The sequence below is a fragment of the Thermobia domestica genome, chromosome 13 (genome assembly GCF_964235325.1).
Source record: "Thermobia domestica chromosome 13, izTheDome1.hap1.1, whole genome shotgun sequence".
Lineage (NCBI taxonomy): Eukaryota > Metazoa > Arthropoda > Insecta > Zygentoma > Lepismatidae > Thermobia > Thermobia domestica.
The window spans coordinates 6,332,264-6,347,892 of record NC_137466.1 but is presented as its reverse complement, the minus strand read 5'-3'; positions in this window follow the sequence as shown (position 1 = coordinate 6,347,892).

Here is a 15,629-nt window from a genome sequence, read left to right as displayed (position 1 = left end):
AAAGAAGCATAATACAGATTGTGAAAGTATACATTATTTTGCTTTCATTTTGACCGAACACAACTATTCTTTTTCAGAACATTGCTTATGTAGGTTTAACAGTTCTTTCGTCGTCAGCTTTACGTTTATTTTTGCAGGATTATTGTCTATATGAGGTTGATTTTATTTTGTATAAGGTTTGATGTGAGGCCCAGTAGTGTCAACCTTGATACAGATTTGTTTCTGCACGTGAGAAAATGATTCATCTGGTTGGCGTCATGTATAATGTTTGATGTGAAGGTTAGTATAATGTTCAGTGTGTAAGTTACATAAATGATGGTGTGTGTTCTTTTGCCATCTGAGGGTGTTTGGATATTGCCACCACTTTATTGGCATTCTTTTAAAAACATTGCAGAAACCATAGCTTACTACTATGTTTACTATTAATAGTAAGTATGGTATGGTTTCACCTATATATATTTAAAATAATGCCAATAAAGTGATGGCAATATCTAAACACCTCAGATGGCAAAAGAATACACACCATCATTTATGTAACTTACACATTGAACATTATACTAACCTTCACATCAAACATTATACATGTCGCCAAGCAGATGAATGATTTTCTCACGTGCAGAAATAAATTTGTATCAAGCTTTACTGAGAAGCTTGCAATAAACGAGACATATTAAGCATGTGCTAAACTTGAACTGGACAGCTTGAAATAAGCTTGAGGTGACAATCCTGTAGCAAGCATTATGTACCAAGTTTGAGATAAACTTGAGGTAACAAGCCTGTAGCAAGCATTATGTATCAAGTTTGAGATAAACTTGAGGTAACAAGCCTGTAGCAAGCATTATGTACCAAGTTTGAGATAAACTTGAGGTAACAAGCCTGTAGCAAGCATTATGTACCAAGTTTGAAATAAACTTGAGGTAACAAGCCTGTAGCAAGCATTATGTACCAAGTTTGAGATAAACTTGAGGTAACAAGCCTGTAGCAAGCATTATGTATCAAGTTTGAAATAGACTTGAGGTAACAAGCCTGGAGCAAGCATTACGTATCAAGTTTGAAATAAACTTGAGGTAACAAGCCTGTAGCATGCTTTATGTAACAAGTTTGCAATAAGCTTGAGCTGACAAGCTTGAAACAATCTTACAGTATAAGCCTACAATATGCTTGTCGCCTGTCAACTTCGTCGCTTGAATCAGCCTTGATATACGCTTACAGACTTGTCGTAACAAGCTTGGGACAAGCTTATATCCTTGTCACGACAAGCTTATATCATGCTTGTGGCAAGCTGTTTCTGCTATCTGGGTCCATTCTTACTTGAAAAATGTGACGAAATAAAAATGTTATTATGCTTTTCAGTTCATCATCAAGAGCAGCGAGCAACTTTTTTTAGGACTTATTTAAGAGGTAGGGGGAGAATTATGATCTGTTCTCAGGAGGAAGTTTCTGATACAGCAAGACCATTTAGTAGGCCTAATAATTCTTGGCACTAAATTGACAGAATGGTTGGGATATAGAATCATATAGGAGCATAGAAGTTTAGTAGGCATCCTACCAAACGTTTCACTTCCTCTGATACAGATTCGTCTGAAAAGTGCAATCGAAGTAGTCGGTTAGTTTAGCTAGCCATGCTCCATGGCTTAAGGCACCTGGTCGTGCAGTTTTAAAGTATTGCAGATGAGTAGAATTTGGACTTTGCACCCCTTGATGAATTAATTCACATAGCCTCAGTAAATACAGCTGATCAGAACTTAGCTCTTTAGTTAATGGCTCAGCAGCATCAATTACAGAGCCTGAAATAGATGGAAGCTTAGTAATTGGGCTTGATATCAGGATCAATTAACAGCAATTAGGTAACATGTACTTCATGTGCTGCTGGATCACTTGTTGTCCCAAGAGCACATTTTTTTCTCCCAAAATATGCAAGTCATTCGGTCCATGTTGAATGCAATATCAAAGATTATCCGCTGTTTGCACTAAGGTTTTTAGTCATTGTTCTCGACATGGTGCAATACTACATCACTTTTGAATGGGAGTTTGTGCTACTAGTTGCTTTAGCATGTAAGAATTTGAGAATATTTACAACTCACTCTACATTGTGGTAGTAATTGAAAACACAACAGAAGCAAGCTAACGTTGGGGTCTAAAAATGAATCTGGAATGAATTATTTTCAGCACATTTTTGTTTGTAACTGGATAGAGATTCGGATTGATGTCTGAAATCTGTATCACTGCACTACTGCATGCAGCAGTTCAGAATGCGTATGCAATATCTAATCTATGTCTAGCTGTAATTGACGTAAAACCCATCTGTTCAATGTAAAGTTGCCCCCTAGATAGTTCTTAAAAGCGCAATTCTTTAGTTTCCCATTATCGGGACGCCACGGAACACCAATTTCACCATGTTTGGTACCCCACCAAAATTGTACCCAAACTCAACCCACCGTATTTATACATACCGACTGAGTCAAAAGTCCCTTCCCAAAGGCCAACTCAGTAACTATTGAAGATATGAAAAAAAATTATAAGAGAGCATTTTGATTGCCAAATGTGGATTGTAAATCTAAAATGGTAGAATTTTCGTAATTGTACCAACAGTTTAAGCTCGAAACTGGTATAGCACCAAATAACAAAAAAAAAAAAAAAAATGTAACGTAGCCACGTCAGTGGAGGACAAGATGGAATGAAATAATCAGGAGCGTGAAATACCCTGGGCCAAGGAGAATAGAAAAGGCAGCAAATTAAAGAACAAAGGAGTAGACCCATTTAAATGGCCCACAAAAGTGGCATTAGCACCACAAGGGGAAGAGCTAGAAGAGAGGTGGCATACGACAAATACAAACAAATGAAAATAAGTCGTGTCTTCTTCTGATAGGTTTAGTGTACATGTTAGTGATAATAAATGTACATACCTCACGCACACATGGCACTTGCTTCCAGACGCAACCGAGTCACTATGCCAATAGGTGCTCAAATTGGTGTCCCTTCTGATGGTGGCACAAACAGAAACGGCGTCTCACACTACCACGCATACGCCGGAGTGTTTGGGGTATTATTACTCTACACACGTTCCGAACATTCTCCTGCTGCTGTTCCACGGTTTTGGGTCTATTCGATACACAACGGACTTCAGGTACCCCTACAATTAAATGTTTAATGGCGTGTGGTCAGGTTATCTGGGCGGCGATTCCACGAACCCCTTCGACCAATCCATATGTCAGGAAGCACCTCTTTGAGCCATTGTCGCACTGTGGGACCGCAATTTAGCGATGCTCTATATTGCTGGAAAAAATAAACACGCCGCGATACCAAAGGTATTTCATCCAGATACGGCGGTGATGTGGTGTGCAGATAATGTACCGGTCTGCTCTTAAGATATCAGGCGAAACCACGGGCCCTAATACAACGTTGCGATGATTTCCACACCACACATTCACTCGCGGATAGCCTTGATTGTGTGCTTTAACAACTATGTGGGGGTTCTCGTGATACCAATACACAGCGTTGTGTCTGTTGACTCTGCCCTTGAGGTGGAAAGTAGAATGTCTCTAGCGTAGGATGTGTTCGTTATCCGGTGAAATCACTCACAGAATTCTGTTGATCTCTGTATGTCATCCTCATGTAATGCTTGTATCAAATGCATCTTGTAAGGATGATACCATTCACGTGATAAAACTCTAGAGACCGACTTCTGAGATATGGACGCCTCTTGTACAATCTTCTGTGTTGGTCTTTCAGCAATACAGCCACCTTTGCAAGCACATGAATAGTCATGTCGCAGGATGTTGCAGTTCGTGGCCGTCCACTACGAGGCCTGTCAGCCGCGCTACCTGTGGCTTTAAAGCGTGCTATGAGTATTGAAATGAGTTGGTGGTACGGTGCTATCTCATTTGGATTACGCCTGTGATAGTCTGCTGCTGCTTCCCGTTGACTCATTCCAGCTGAATGAAGGAGCATCATTTCAGCTTTTTGTTGCATTGAATAAATCTTATGTCTTCAAAACACACGTGTCACAGGTGAAATCGACAACACAAATCTACTCTCAATTCATCCAGACACCCGACAAACAAAAACCGCGTGCCACTGGTGGGTCCGATTGCTATGTACTAACTCCACCATTGAACTCTGGTGATAACGATCAAATTCACTCAGACAAACGATCTGTGTATGTAGAAGTTGCGACCTTGCCACTTTGTATCACAAACCACCAGCTAATTGGATTTGCTGGATCGTTGTTTCTTCTTGAGTAAACAACACCGATATACTTCTCTGACAGAGCTTAGTGCATAAAGTTAATAGCAGCAAAGCCTAAACCACTGGCAAGTACCGAATCGCAATTTGCATAATCATACTCTTACTATTACTACTACTACTACTACTACTACTATACTACTATTACTGCTGCTACTACTACTACTACTACTACTACTACTACTATACTACTACTACTACTACTACTACTACTACTACTAATAATAATAATAATAATAATAATAATAATAATAAAATAATAATAACCATATAGAAAAGAAATATACACAAGCAAACACCAGTGATAGACAATTACATGGACGTAAGAAATGACACGATCCAGTCATACCGACTGCGGTTTATCCATGGTTTTCTGGAGTTCCACCAGCCGAATACCGGGATGCTTCCATCTCTATACTGACCAGGACTGCAGTCTTTCCCACTACTCATCTCACCTAACAGGGCCGCTGTGACCCCGGTATTTGCGAAACGAACCATTCCCTTAGCAGTTTCCTTCCACAGATACCTAAATCCCGGAACCGGCCATAGAAACACCCCACTTCAGTTGGGTTATTGGCTTCACCACGCTTACCTTTCACAGTAAACCTGTGAGAAAACGACACGACATATTTTTATTTGTTTGTCTACCTTGTATACCTCCTCTCTCCTACCCCTACCACTTGTGGTGCTGACGCCACTGTCGTGGGCCCTGCAAAAAGGATTGCTTCTTTCTTCTTTAATTTGCTCCCTTTTCTATTCTCCTTGGCCCAGGGTATTTCACGCTTCAGATTATTTCATTCCATCTTGTTCTCCACTGACGTGGCAATGTTGCATTTTTTCTTTATTATTGGGTGTCATACCAGTTTCGAGCTTCAGTAGTTTGTTCGATTAAGAAAATTCCACCGTTTTAGATTGGCAATGCACACTTGGTAATCATAATGCTCTCTTATTATTTTTTTCTTATCTTCAATAGTTAGTGAGTTGGCCTATGGCAAGGGACTTTTGACTCGCTCGGTATATATATATATATATATATATATATATATATATGTGTGTGTGTGTGTGTGTGTGTGTGTGTGTGTGGTGTTCATAACCTCTTACGTCTAACTTTTACTGGTGACAAAGGGGTCCAAAATGCGTATTTTGGGATAGGAAACAGAAGAACGGAAACTTCTATTTTCAGGGTCACGCCATCTTGAAATTGCAGCAACCTGTGGAAAGAGAATAGTATAACACGAAATAACTACATATTGAAAAAAATTAGGCATGCCCAACTGAAAGTGGAACTGAGGTTGGAACGCTGTTATTTCCAGCGGTATAACTTTGTAATTTTTTTTTCGGCGGAAGTTGTAAGTGGAACTGACATTAAAATTTGCAGATCTGGCATGTTGTCAAAAAGGGTTATTCTGTTGCAAGATAAAGATCGCGTGCAAAGATCTCCTGCAACACTACAGACTGGAAGTTCTCCAGCGCCCACCTTGCAGCCCTGACCTGTCACCCTGCGACTTTCATGTGTTGTGGCCACTAAAAGAGCATTGAAGGGACGCCTTCCATGGACAATGATGAGTTTAAATAGTTGAAGAATGGTTCAGCACGCAACCCACGACTTTCTTCGCTGACGGTATCTATTGTCTCGTGGACCAATGGAACATCTGTCTCTACCACCCAGGTGATTATGCATAGAGAGTATTGTTCGAAGATCTTCTCCCCTATGTAACAGCATATGCATTAAAACTGAGCAAACCATTGCTTAAATGCATCACTAACTCTTTCACTTGGGCATGCTTATACATTATGCCATCTGTATTCGGAAAGCCGAAACATGACTAATTGAAAATCCAAACTGTTTGTTTGTCGAGTTATGTAATAATTAAATACATATGTGTACAATAGATGGCAGTTAAAATAAGTCGAAGTACTCATAAATGTGAGGGATAGAAGTAGAAGGACAAACGAACATAGAGAATGTAGCGAAATATACGAAAAGTGTAACGCTATTGTATTGCTACCCAAAGAAAACAGTCGTATTATTTGCCCATCCATATCACATTTCCACAAGCCCAATGCAATGGTCCACGTCATGTTTTAAAAAATCAAAAGAAAAACGCGAATACTTAACCAAGAATTCTAGCCTCTCTTGTATTTGTTACTGTGTCAGTGAGGACCAAATATTGCGAAACGTAGTTGCGAACATAACACAATTCCGACACTTAGCGGATGTAACGCACATTATACAAGGAGTAGAACCAGATCTCACCGATGAGGAAATCTATGAAGAATTACATCAGAAAGGGTTTCCTGTAAAGCGATGTATCCGGATAAAGAACAATAACAGTGCAACATATCTTGTAAGAGTTCTCACGGATCAACCGCAGCAGATAGACCAACTTACATTTATCGACTACTTACATTTGTCCACTGGAGCTTACATTTATCGACGACGTTATAAAGTCGAACCCTCTTGCACACCTCCTCCTCTCCCGTTACGATGCGAGCGATGTCAACTGTATAATGCAAATCCCACACCCAAGTGTACTAATGATATTAGATGTGACTATTGTTCACTACAACATGCTACGAAGGATTACTCCAATCAATAGGAACCACCACAGTATAGTACGTATCCTGAAAAACATCCAACATATAGTTACAGATGTAAAGCTAAGCCATAACCTGAACCTTCCAAACCAGAACGTATAAGGTCTGCTGACCTTCGCATTCCACCTGCTAATTTTTTACAGTGTTGAGGATCTGCTGCGCTTCCTAACGATTAGTCTGAAGGTCATCGGTTTCTTCGCACTCATATTCGAAACCAAATCATACAAGCAATTAAAATCCTGTTTAATCTTCAGCTCCACGCGACCTATTCAGGACCAATAGTTCATTTTCAAATCAAACCTATGGAAGTGTACGTTTAATACGGCAGCTTTTATTTGCATTTTTGTTTTATTTTCGTAATGGCTTATAGCTTTTTGTTTATTAACATCCGTTCACTATTGACACATCACGTACTCTTCACGCCGTTATTACAGGAAGAATACAACTCAGCCTTTGCGCCTAATGAAACTTATCTGGCTCCTTACGTACAGTGTTACATACTAAAATATAACTTACTACAACATGATGCTCCGTTCGGACGACTTCTAAATGGCGGTTCAGCTATCGCTATAAGTACTTGTCTACCATATCGCAGTGTTACCACGCCTTAAACTTTCAATCTGCCTGATTACAATATAACTACTAACTACTTTCGTGGTCGCATAGTCACATTTGCCACAATCTATGTTCTTCCAGGAAAGATTCTCTATAATGATTTCTTTCGTTTCGTTGATACACAATCTTGGCATTATATTATCATGGCAGACTTGAATTACCATAGTAGAACACAGCGTGACAAACAGTAATTTCTTGATTTTATACAAACCCCCACTACAGAAGGATTTCACATCTTACCACAACCTATGAGACCAGCTGGCAACTCAACGCCTTACTTAGTAATAACCTTGTATTCTCTATCTCTTCTTATTAACATTAGTGTGCTAGATTCAACCGGCAGCGATCATGTTCCTATCAAACTAGCACTTCAATGTACATTGAAGTCGTCAAATCCCTTACCAGCTTGGAACATTTAACTGTATCATAAGGCTAATTGGGATCAGTCCCGATCCGCAATAGATGAACCCATTAGCACACTCTCCATGCCTACCTCACAACATAGCCTTGATCAAGTTATCACTGACCTATCTGCAACAGTTCAAGGCGCAGCGGAAATTTCCATTCGTTCTACTCATATACAATCGCATAAATCAATCTTTTCACCAAGATATCTTGCACTAATTTCTGCTTCACGTCGAGCTTATCGTGAATACGGAACCAGCGGCAACTTGGAGACACTACGCTTACACCGCCAATATCTCCGAAAACACACAACTAGATTCTAGCATGCAAGAAAAGAGAATAGGTCTAACGTGTAATACTCTTACTACAGAAACTCATCCCAGCAAATATTGACTTAAATTCAACAAAGTTACTGACCAAACGTCTCGTACACCCTATCCTCTTATTTACAACCAACAAGCTCTTAATACTGACATCTACAAGACGAATCTTTCTGATACATTTTCCAAAAGGTCTTCACTACTCTTTGTGGACGGCAGACACCCCACCTCCTTTAAACTTCGATCAACCGTCACGCCGACCCGACCGCTCCCCATCTATAGCAATATGACCATGATATGATATCAGGGCTATTTTAGGAACCAAACGCCCGTCCGACTGGGGTATTATGCCCGCCTACAAAACACCAAACTAAATAAGGCGGAAACACGTAGCATTTGAAAATCACGTTTATACAGGTGTTCTCACACTACAAGAAATTATATTACGGAACAAGTTACGAAAAAGTTATCTTATAAACCACAAAGCTATAGATATGCTTCCTGAACTTTGAAAATACAGAATAGAAAAAAAATATATCAATTGAAATTCTGTATGGAAATGCTTGATTAGCTTCATTCTAATTGTAAAATATAAGTGCCTTGACATAAGTAAAATATAAGGTTTGCACAATACAGTATTAATAACATAAAACAGTGTTACGGGAACATTACGCCAACTCCAAATGAGAAATAGGCCTATGATAATTATAATATGTGACACTCATTGAAGGAAAGGAATTGAATTTACAGTTTCACTATTTCTATTTTGCTGGGAAAGTCAGTGGCATTTAGGACACACATTTGCAAACAGTGTGCATACATCATGGAACGACATTTGACAACGAATACACTTGATCCACCCACATGTGGGAATATGTCCAGTACGTTTATCATAATGTCCACCACATATTTCTCAATAATTATCTTGATTTGTATCAGAAAAGTCTGTATGATTGCACTGAATTTCGCAGGATGCACTTAAACTTTTTCCGGATAATATAGCAGCATGAAAAGGTTGTTTTCACTTTTTGGGTTTATTTCAATCACCTACGTTCCTCTTCCTGTTACGAAGAAGGGAAGTTGCTGTACTAGATTTTGTTCATCTCTTCCGAGGGCGAAATTGATGTCCAGTCAGGACCGTAGCTCATAAACTTCCCTTGGATGTAGAGCTGGTACCACTGATGCCGGAGTAATGTCTTCGAACATAACCCTATCGTTTCTATTGCTACGTTCAGCACCACTTGCTTGTGGAGATTCTAGGTTTACTACGGCATCAAAGAAGTATATGGCACATTTTTTGTTGAGGGAGAGGGTAGGCGTGAACTTGACAAGTTAGTGAAACTGAAAAAAATATAATTCGTCAAGGAAGAGGATAGGCCTGATCCGGACAATTTGGATCTAGGGCTACTGTAATTAAAGCGCCTCTTTTCACGACCTACGTTTTCGTTTCCTGAAAGAAGAGTGTCTTCATATTCAAGTGTGCAGGCGGGACATAGAGCCAGGTTTCTCCGTGTACACCAAGCATTCCCTTCCTACACTCCCTGGACTTTGGTTTCTCCTTTTTACCAGCGTATGTGTGCAAATAGTTTTTTCTCTCTCTCTCTCTCTCTCTCTATATATATATATATATATATATATATATATATATATATATATATATATATATATATATATATATATATATATATATATATATATATCGGGTGTTGATAAATAAGTATTACAACTCTTGGGAGGTGACTCCTGCCACTGACACAAGAAAAAAAGTTCTCTTGAACTTTCGCCTATCGGACATAGTTTCGGATCTACAAGGTGCCCAAAGCGTGGGAAAATGACTTTCGGACGCCAATAGTTCGGAAACTATCCAACGTAAAGAGGGCGGATAAAAAATTCACTGAAGAAGTCATACCTGCTGTATTGAATTTTGCATGTTTCAGAATCCTACCATGCACGCGAAAGGGATTCCCTAAAGGAATGTAGGGAGTCCCGGATAATCTGCCAAATGAAAATTGGTCTAAATGGATATGAATTGATAGGGTTTTTACCAGGTACCAATAATTCGTTTGTATTAAGTCGATATCTGGAACAAATACAAAATGGCGGACACCTTCATGCCCGTTGTGTGGTTGCATAATCGCCAGGTACGCATGCTGGCCAACACTAACGTTCTGAGTATTAAGTGTAGCGAATTTGTAATTAAATGCTCTAGAAAGACCTCTGGAGTGTTGGTAGGAAACAATAGATGAAGCAGGGTGATTCACAAGTGTGGAAACAATTAACGAAAAATGCCCAGAAATATACTCATACTCAATGAACGTGAGTTCAAAGCGTCGGAAACTTAAGGAATAGCATCAAGAACATGAAAGCCATTGCCAATTCTCCAATAATATTTCATGAATCTGGTGCAATATGATGTATATGGTTGCATACCAATAAGGATGCAACAATTGAAGCCAAGTTGAAGTTGTGCAAGGAGACTGACTAAGAAACAGGGTAAACTAAATGAATGTCAGTAGTGGGATCGCATGATCGATATTGAAATGTGGCCAATGTGTGTGGTGATATTGATATGTAGCTAATGGACAAATGCCAACATGTCCTATTACTGCTGGGACACCGTCCTACGTGCGAAAACTAGGAAAATAACGTTGTACATTCTGCTATTACATCTTGTGCATTTTTTTGGTAGAACGTAATTACAACACGATTTTATCAATGTCCTTCTTTGTTTGGGACATTGTCCCACAGTCGACACATATCAAAATATATCTCTTAATCCATAGTTCAAATTCTGATAGTGCGTGAAAATGAACAAGTATCATGTCCCACGTCTCCTGGGACATGACGTACTCGAAATATAGAAAAATACCTCCAGAAATTCGCACACAGTGCACATGCCAAGAGAAAGACGAAAATGAACCAACTTGGCACATGTAACACTACTGCTGGAACACCATACTATAGGAAAATAAAACGACATGAGAAATAGGAAGAAATGTCTTAAAGCTCTGATTGTTTACAACTATGCAGTAGATGTAACAAAATGAAACACACAAGCATGTAGGGAGGCTCTACAAGAGCGCTTGCCAAACAAAGTGAGTACTCCTAAAAGAAATGAATACAGCGAAAGTGACGCTCCCACGAAGCCTCAGGGCTAGAGCGCTTGCTTTCGCTCGCGTGGTCGCAGTTTCCAATCCTACTGGGAGCCCAAGGCCTCAGATTCAAGACCTGAGTACTTATTTTCCTATTTTTCGCACGTGGACGGTGTCCCAGCAGTAGTGGGACATGTTGACATTTGTCCATTAGCTACATGTCGATATCAACACACATATTGGCCACATTTCAATATCGATCATGCGATCCCACTACTGACATTCATTTAGTTTACCCAGTTTCTTAGTTAGTCACCTTGCACAATTTCAACTTGGCCTCTGTTGTTGCATCCTTATCGATATGCAACCGTGCACATCATATTGCATCGGTTCGAGGGAATATTATTGGTGAATTGGCAATGGCCTTCATGTTCTTGTCGCTAATCCTTCCATTTCCGATGCTTTGAACTCAAGTTTACTGAGTATGAGTGTATTTCTGGGCATTTTTCGTTAATTGTTTCCACACATGTGAATCACCCTGCTTCATCTGTTGTTTTCTACCGACACTCCAGAGGTCTTTCTAGAGCATTTAATTACAAATTCGCTACACTTAATACTCAGAACGTCAGTGTTGGCCAGCATCCGTACCTGGCGATTATGCAACCACACAACGGGCATGAAGGTGTCCGCCATTTTGTATTTGTTCCAGATATCGACTTAATACAAACGAATTATTGTTACCTGGTAGAAACCCTATCAATTCATATCCATTTAGACCAATTTTCATTTGGCTGATTATCCGGGACTCCCTACGTTCCTTTGGGGAATCCCTTGCGCGTGCATGGTAGGATTCTGAAACATGCAAAATTCAATACAGCAGGTATGACTTCTTCAGTGAATTTTTTATCCGCCCTCTTTACGTTGGATAGTTTCCGAACTATTGGCGTCCGAAAGTCATTTTCCCACGCTTTGGGCACCTTGTAGATCCGAAACTATGTCCGATAGGCGAAAGTTCAAGAGAACTTTTTTTCTTGTGTCAGTGGCAGGAGTCACCTCCCAAGAGTTGTAACACTTATTTGGCAATACCCGATATATATAAATCAGAGGGGGGTATATAAAATCAGAGGGGGGTTTTAGTATTCCCCTGTATATCGTCCTTTTATCTTTCCCATTATCTCTTCTGGTTTTCTTTATATTATTATTATTATTATTATTATTATTATTATTATTATTATTATTATTTGTTAACTCGTTTGGTTTATGCTGATGTGGTCACGCGCGTGATTGTTTCACTATAAAGGTGGTTATTGTTATATTCTTCCGTTATTTTGTTATTGTACTTTCCGTTTTCTTTGTCATGTTTCGTCTATGGTGTCTCGGTATTTTACTGTTGTTATTGTTGTTTCACTTGCTTTTAGTTCTTGTTTCTTTCATTTTTGGTCCGATCTTTTGGCCTGCATTAAGCCTTTGATTTTCGATCTCTCTTATGTGGTTTTTGATTGGGATGTTTGACTATCTTGGTTTTGATTTTTTCTCATGGATTCTAGTATTAATTATTTATTCATTTTGTGTTTTCGATTTTTTTTGTTGGATACGTTTCTGTTTATCTCTCGTCTGGTATGTTTCCTTTATTTACGTTTCCTATTGTTTTCCTTCTTTATCCTTTGTTCTTTTCTCCGTTTTTTCTTTTAACCGTTTTTTCTCTGTTTCTCTGTTTCAGTTCTCTCCCATTGTTTTTTGTTTGCTCATGGGCTGCTTGTAGTGTATTTTTGTCTCCAGGAGACAGAATTGTCTTTTCTCTTGCTACATCTTGGTAGTTTGTTCGGGTTTCCTTTGTTTCCATGGTGAGTCCCCATACGCCTATGCTTTTTGGTAGCTTTTGTTTTATAGGTTTCAACTCTTTGTTTTGTGCTAGTAATTATTCTTATGATGGGATTCAATTCTGTTATCGTATAAAGGTTTCTTAGGGTCCGTTTCTGTCTGAGTTAGCTCCATATGAACGTAGCCGTTCGCTTGTGCAATCGATACCGGTCCCCCTGTGACTGTGTGTTTGCCCCGAAGAAATGTTTTGTCACCAACTCTAATGTAATAATTATACATCAGACTTTCCAGCAATCTCCTTTCTAGTGATGAGTCTGGTGGTTACAGAATTTCTCCCACGCATTCTCTTTTAAAACCAAACATGTCTCGAGGTGTGATGGTCTGGTGCGAGTTGTATGCTTCTTTTGCGTTTCATGCTTGGTTGTTTTTCTTTATGTCTATGGTATATAGCAGGTATTTGGGATTTATTATTCTGAGCTGTTTCATTTTTGAGTAAGGTTTGTTGTGTCTCTTAGTGCTATTTGGTAGATTTTTCTTCAGTTTCCCTGTGAGATTTTCAGGTACCTTTTCAGGACCATCGGGCTTATTTCGTGTGTTGTGAAGTGGAAAGTCTTTTCCTAGTATTTTCAGTTTGTTGGAAGTTGGAATTTTGCTTGAGAGGTTGTGTATTGGTGATTCTATTCATTTTCTGTTTGTTTCTCGTTCTGATTCTTTTCTCCTTCTCTTGTTTTTCGTTTTGTCGTTCTTTTCGATGGGTGTGTTGGTGGTGATTTTCCAGTTTTGCTAGGGCTGGGTATGTAAAATTTAACTCTGTTTTGAGGTTTTGGTGGTCCTAAGAAAGACCCTTGTTCTTTTGATGTGGTTTTCTTTTGTTCTATTTTTTGGAAGTCCTTCAGGAACTCCTGAGGTCTTCAATCGATTCTCTTCTTGGTCTCCTTTCTGGAGCGTTTTTGTTTCCCTCTTTGTGTGATTTGGTTCCTTTTCTGTTCTCGTTCGTTTCCGTTGTTGTGTTTGAAATTGTTCTTTCTCTGAAGTCCAGAGCTACTTCTTTTCGTCTGGACTGCCTCTTTTTGTAATCTGTGGGCTAAAGCGGGATTTGCGTTTCTCTAGGGCAAATTCCCTCTTTATCCAGTGTTAGTTCTAGTTGTTTATGGTGTTCAATGACTACCCGTGTTAATTTCAATTTCAGTTCTTTTTAGTATATTTTGTATGTTTGTTTTCCAATTGGTTGGTACTTTGGCGTATTCAAACAAGTTCATATGCCGTTTTTGAAGCCATGATAGGGGTTTGCCAAGTTGGACCCCTAGTTTTGGTTTGGCTTCGTAGTGTTATGCAAGGTGTCATAGTAGACTAGCTTGCGTAGTGTTTTAAAGCTCTCTTTCTTTCCCCCGCTTAGCCTTTAGTTGGGCCAAGGGCTTCCGGGTTGCTTGCTGGTTTTTGAAGTATTGCTCCTTTACTCTTCTTTTCTTTTTGCCTGGCCTTGGTTCACTTCCTCATGTCTTTGGCTTCTCCATTGTATTACAGGGTATTCTTTGTTTCAGGTTTCCTGAAGTTATACAGTCCTGGAGGTTTCGTACTAAAAAGTACTTTCTTACAGAGGTCTTTACGAGGTTTAGGAGTCTGTGTGCCGAGATTGTGCTTTTGTACTGACAAGTACAGTTTTTAATTTTAATTTCTGGTCTTTATTTCCGCCTGTTGTTAATTGGCCCAGGATAGTATGGCTCCAACTATTTTGACAACTCGTCTCGTCAGCAGTTGTTTCTAGGTTGGTGTTCTAGTTGCAGTCAGCTTCCAAAGTGGCAGGTTAGTGTATTTCCCTTTGTTTCTGTGGGCGTGGCCTGGCTGGCTGATCACTTGTCTCCAGTGGGTTTGCAAGCGTTCTTTTGTTACGTTGGCTGCGTAGTTCTGTTTCTCTTTCTCCGTAGTCTGAGTTATTTTTGTTTGGAATGTTCTTTTTATGTTAAAATACTCTGGAATGATACCAGAATTCAAAGGAAATATTACACAGGCACGGATTCTAGCCGATCCGTTTTCAACTGTCGCTGCTTGGTTCAGAATGAAATATAACTACTTTTTATGTTAAGGGAAATAATATACTACATTATATTTACTGAACTTCAGTGTAATTACAATACTTTCAGTGTAATTACAATACTACTGTACAATACAACCCCTCAAATCCGAACTAATTGGGGCTGAAGCCTGTTCGGATTTCGGGGCGTTCGGATTACCCGGGAAATAATATTACGTACTTATTTCGTCACTGAATTGGCGGCAAAACAACGACTGAGGTTAGACAGTGTGGCCCAGTGGTCGAAAGGGCAGTGACCTTGACTGGCGGGTCTACACTCATGTCCAAAATGATTGTCGCATATCTATAATTGTCTTCTTGTAAGAATATAATTAGATAATGATTTTGAATAAGCATTAAGTCTCAAAATGTTAAAACCTTAAAAAAACTAAATTTGTGTGATTAAATCTATTTTTTTCATTTTCCAGCTGTAGTTATTTTTTTTCTTCTGAGAACGTGTTC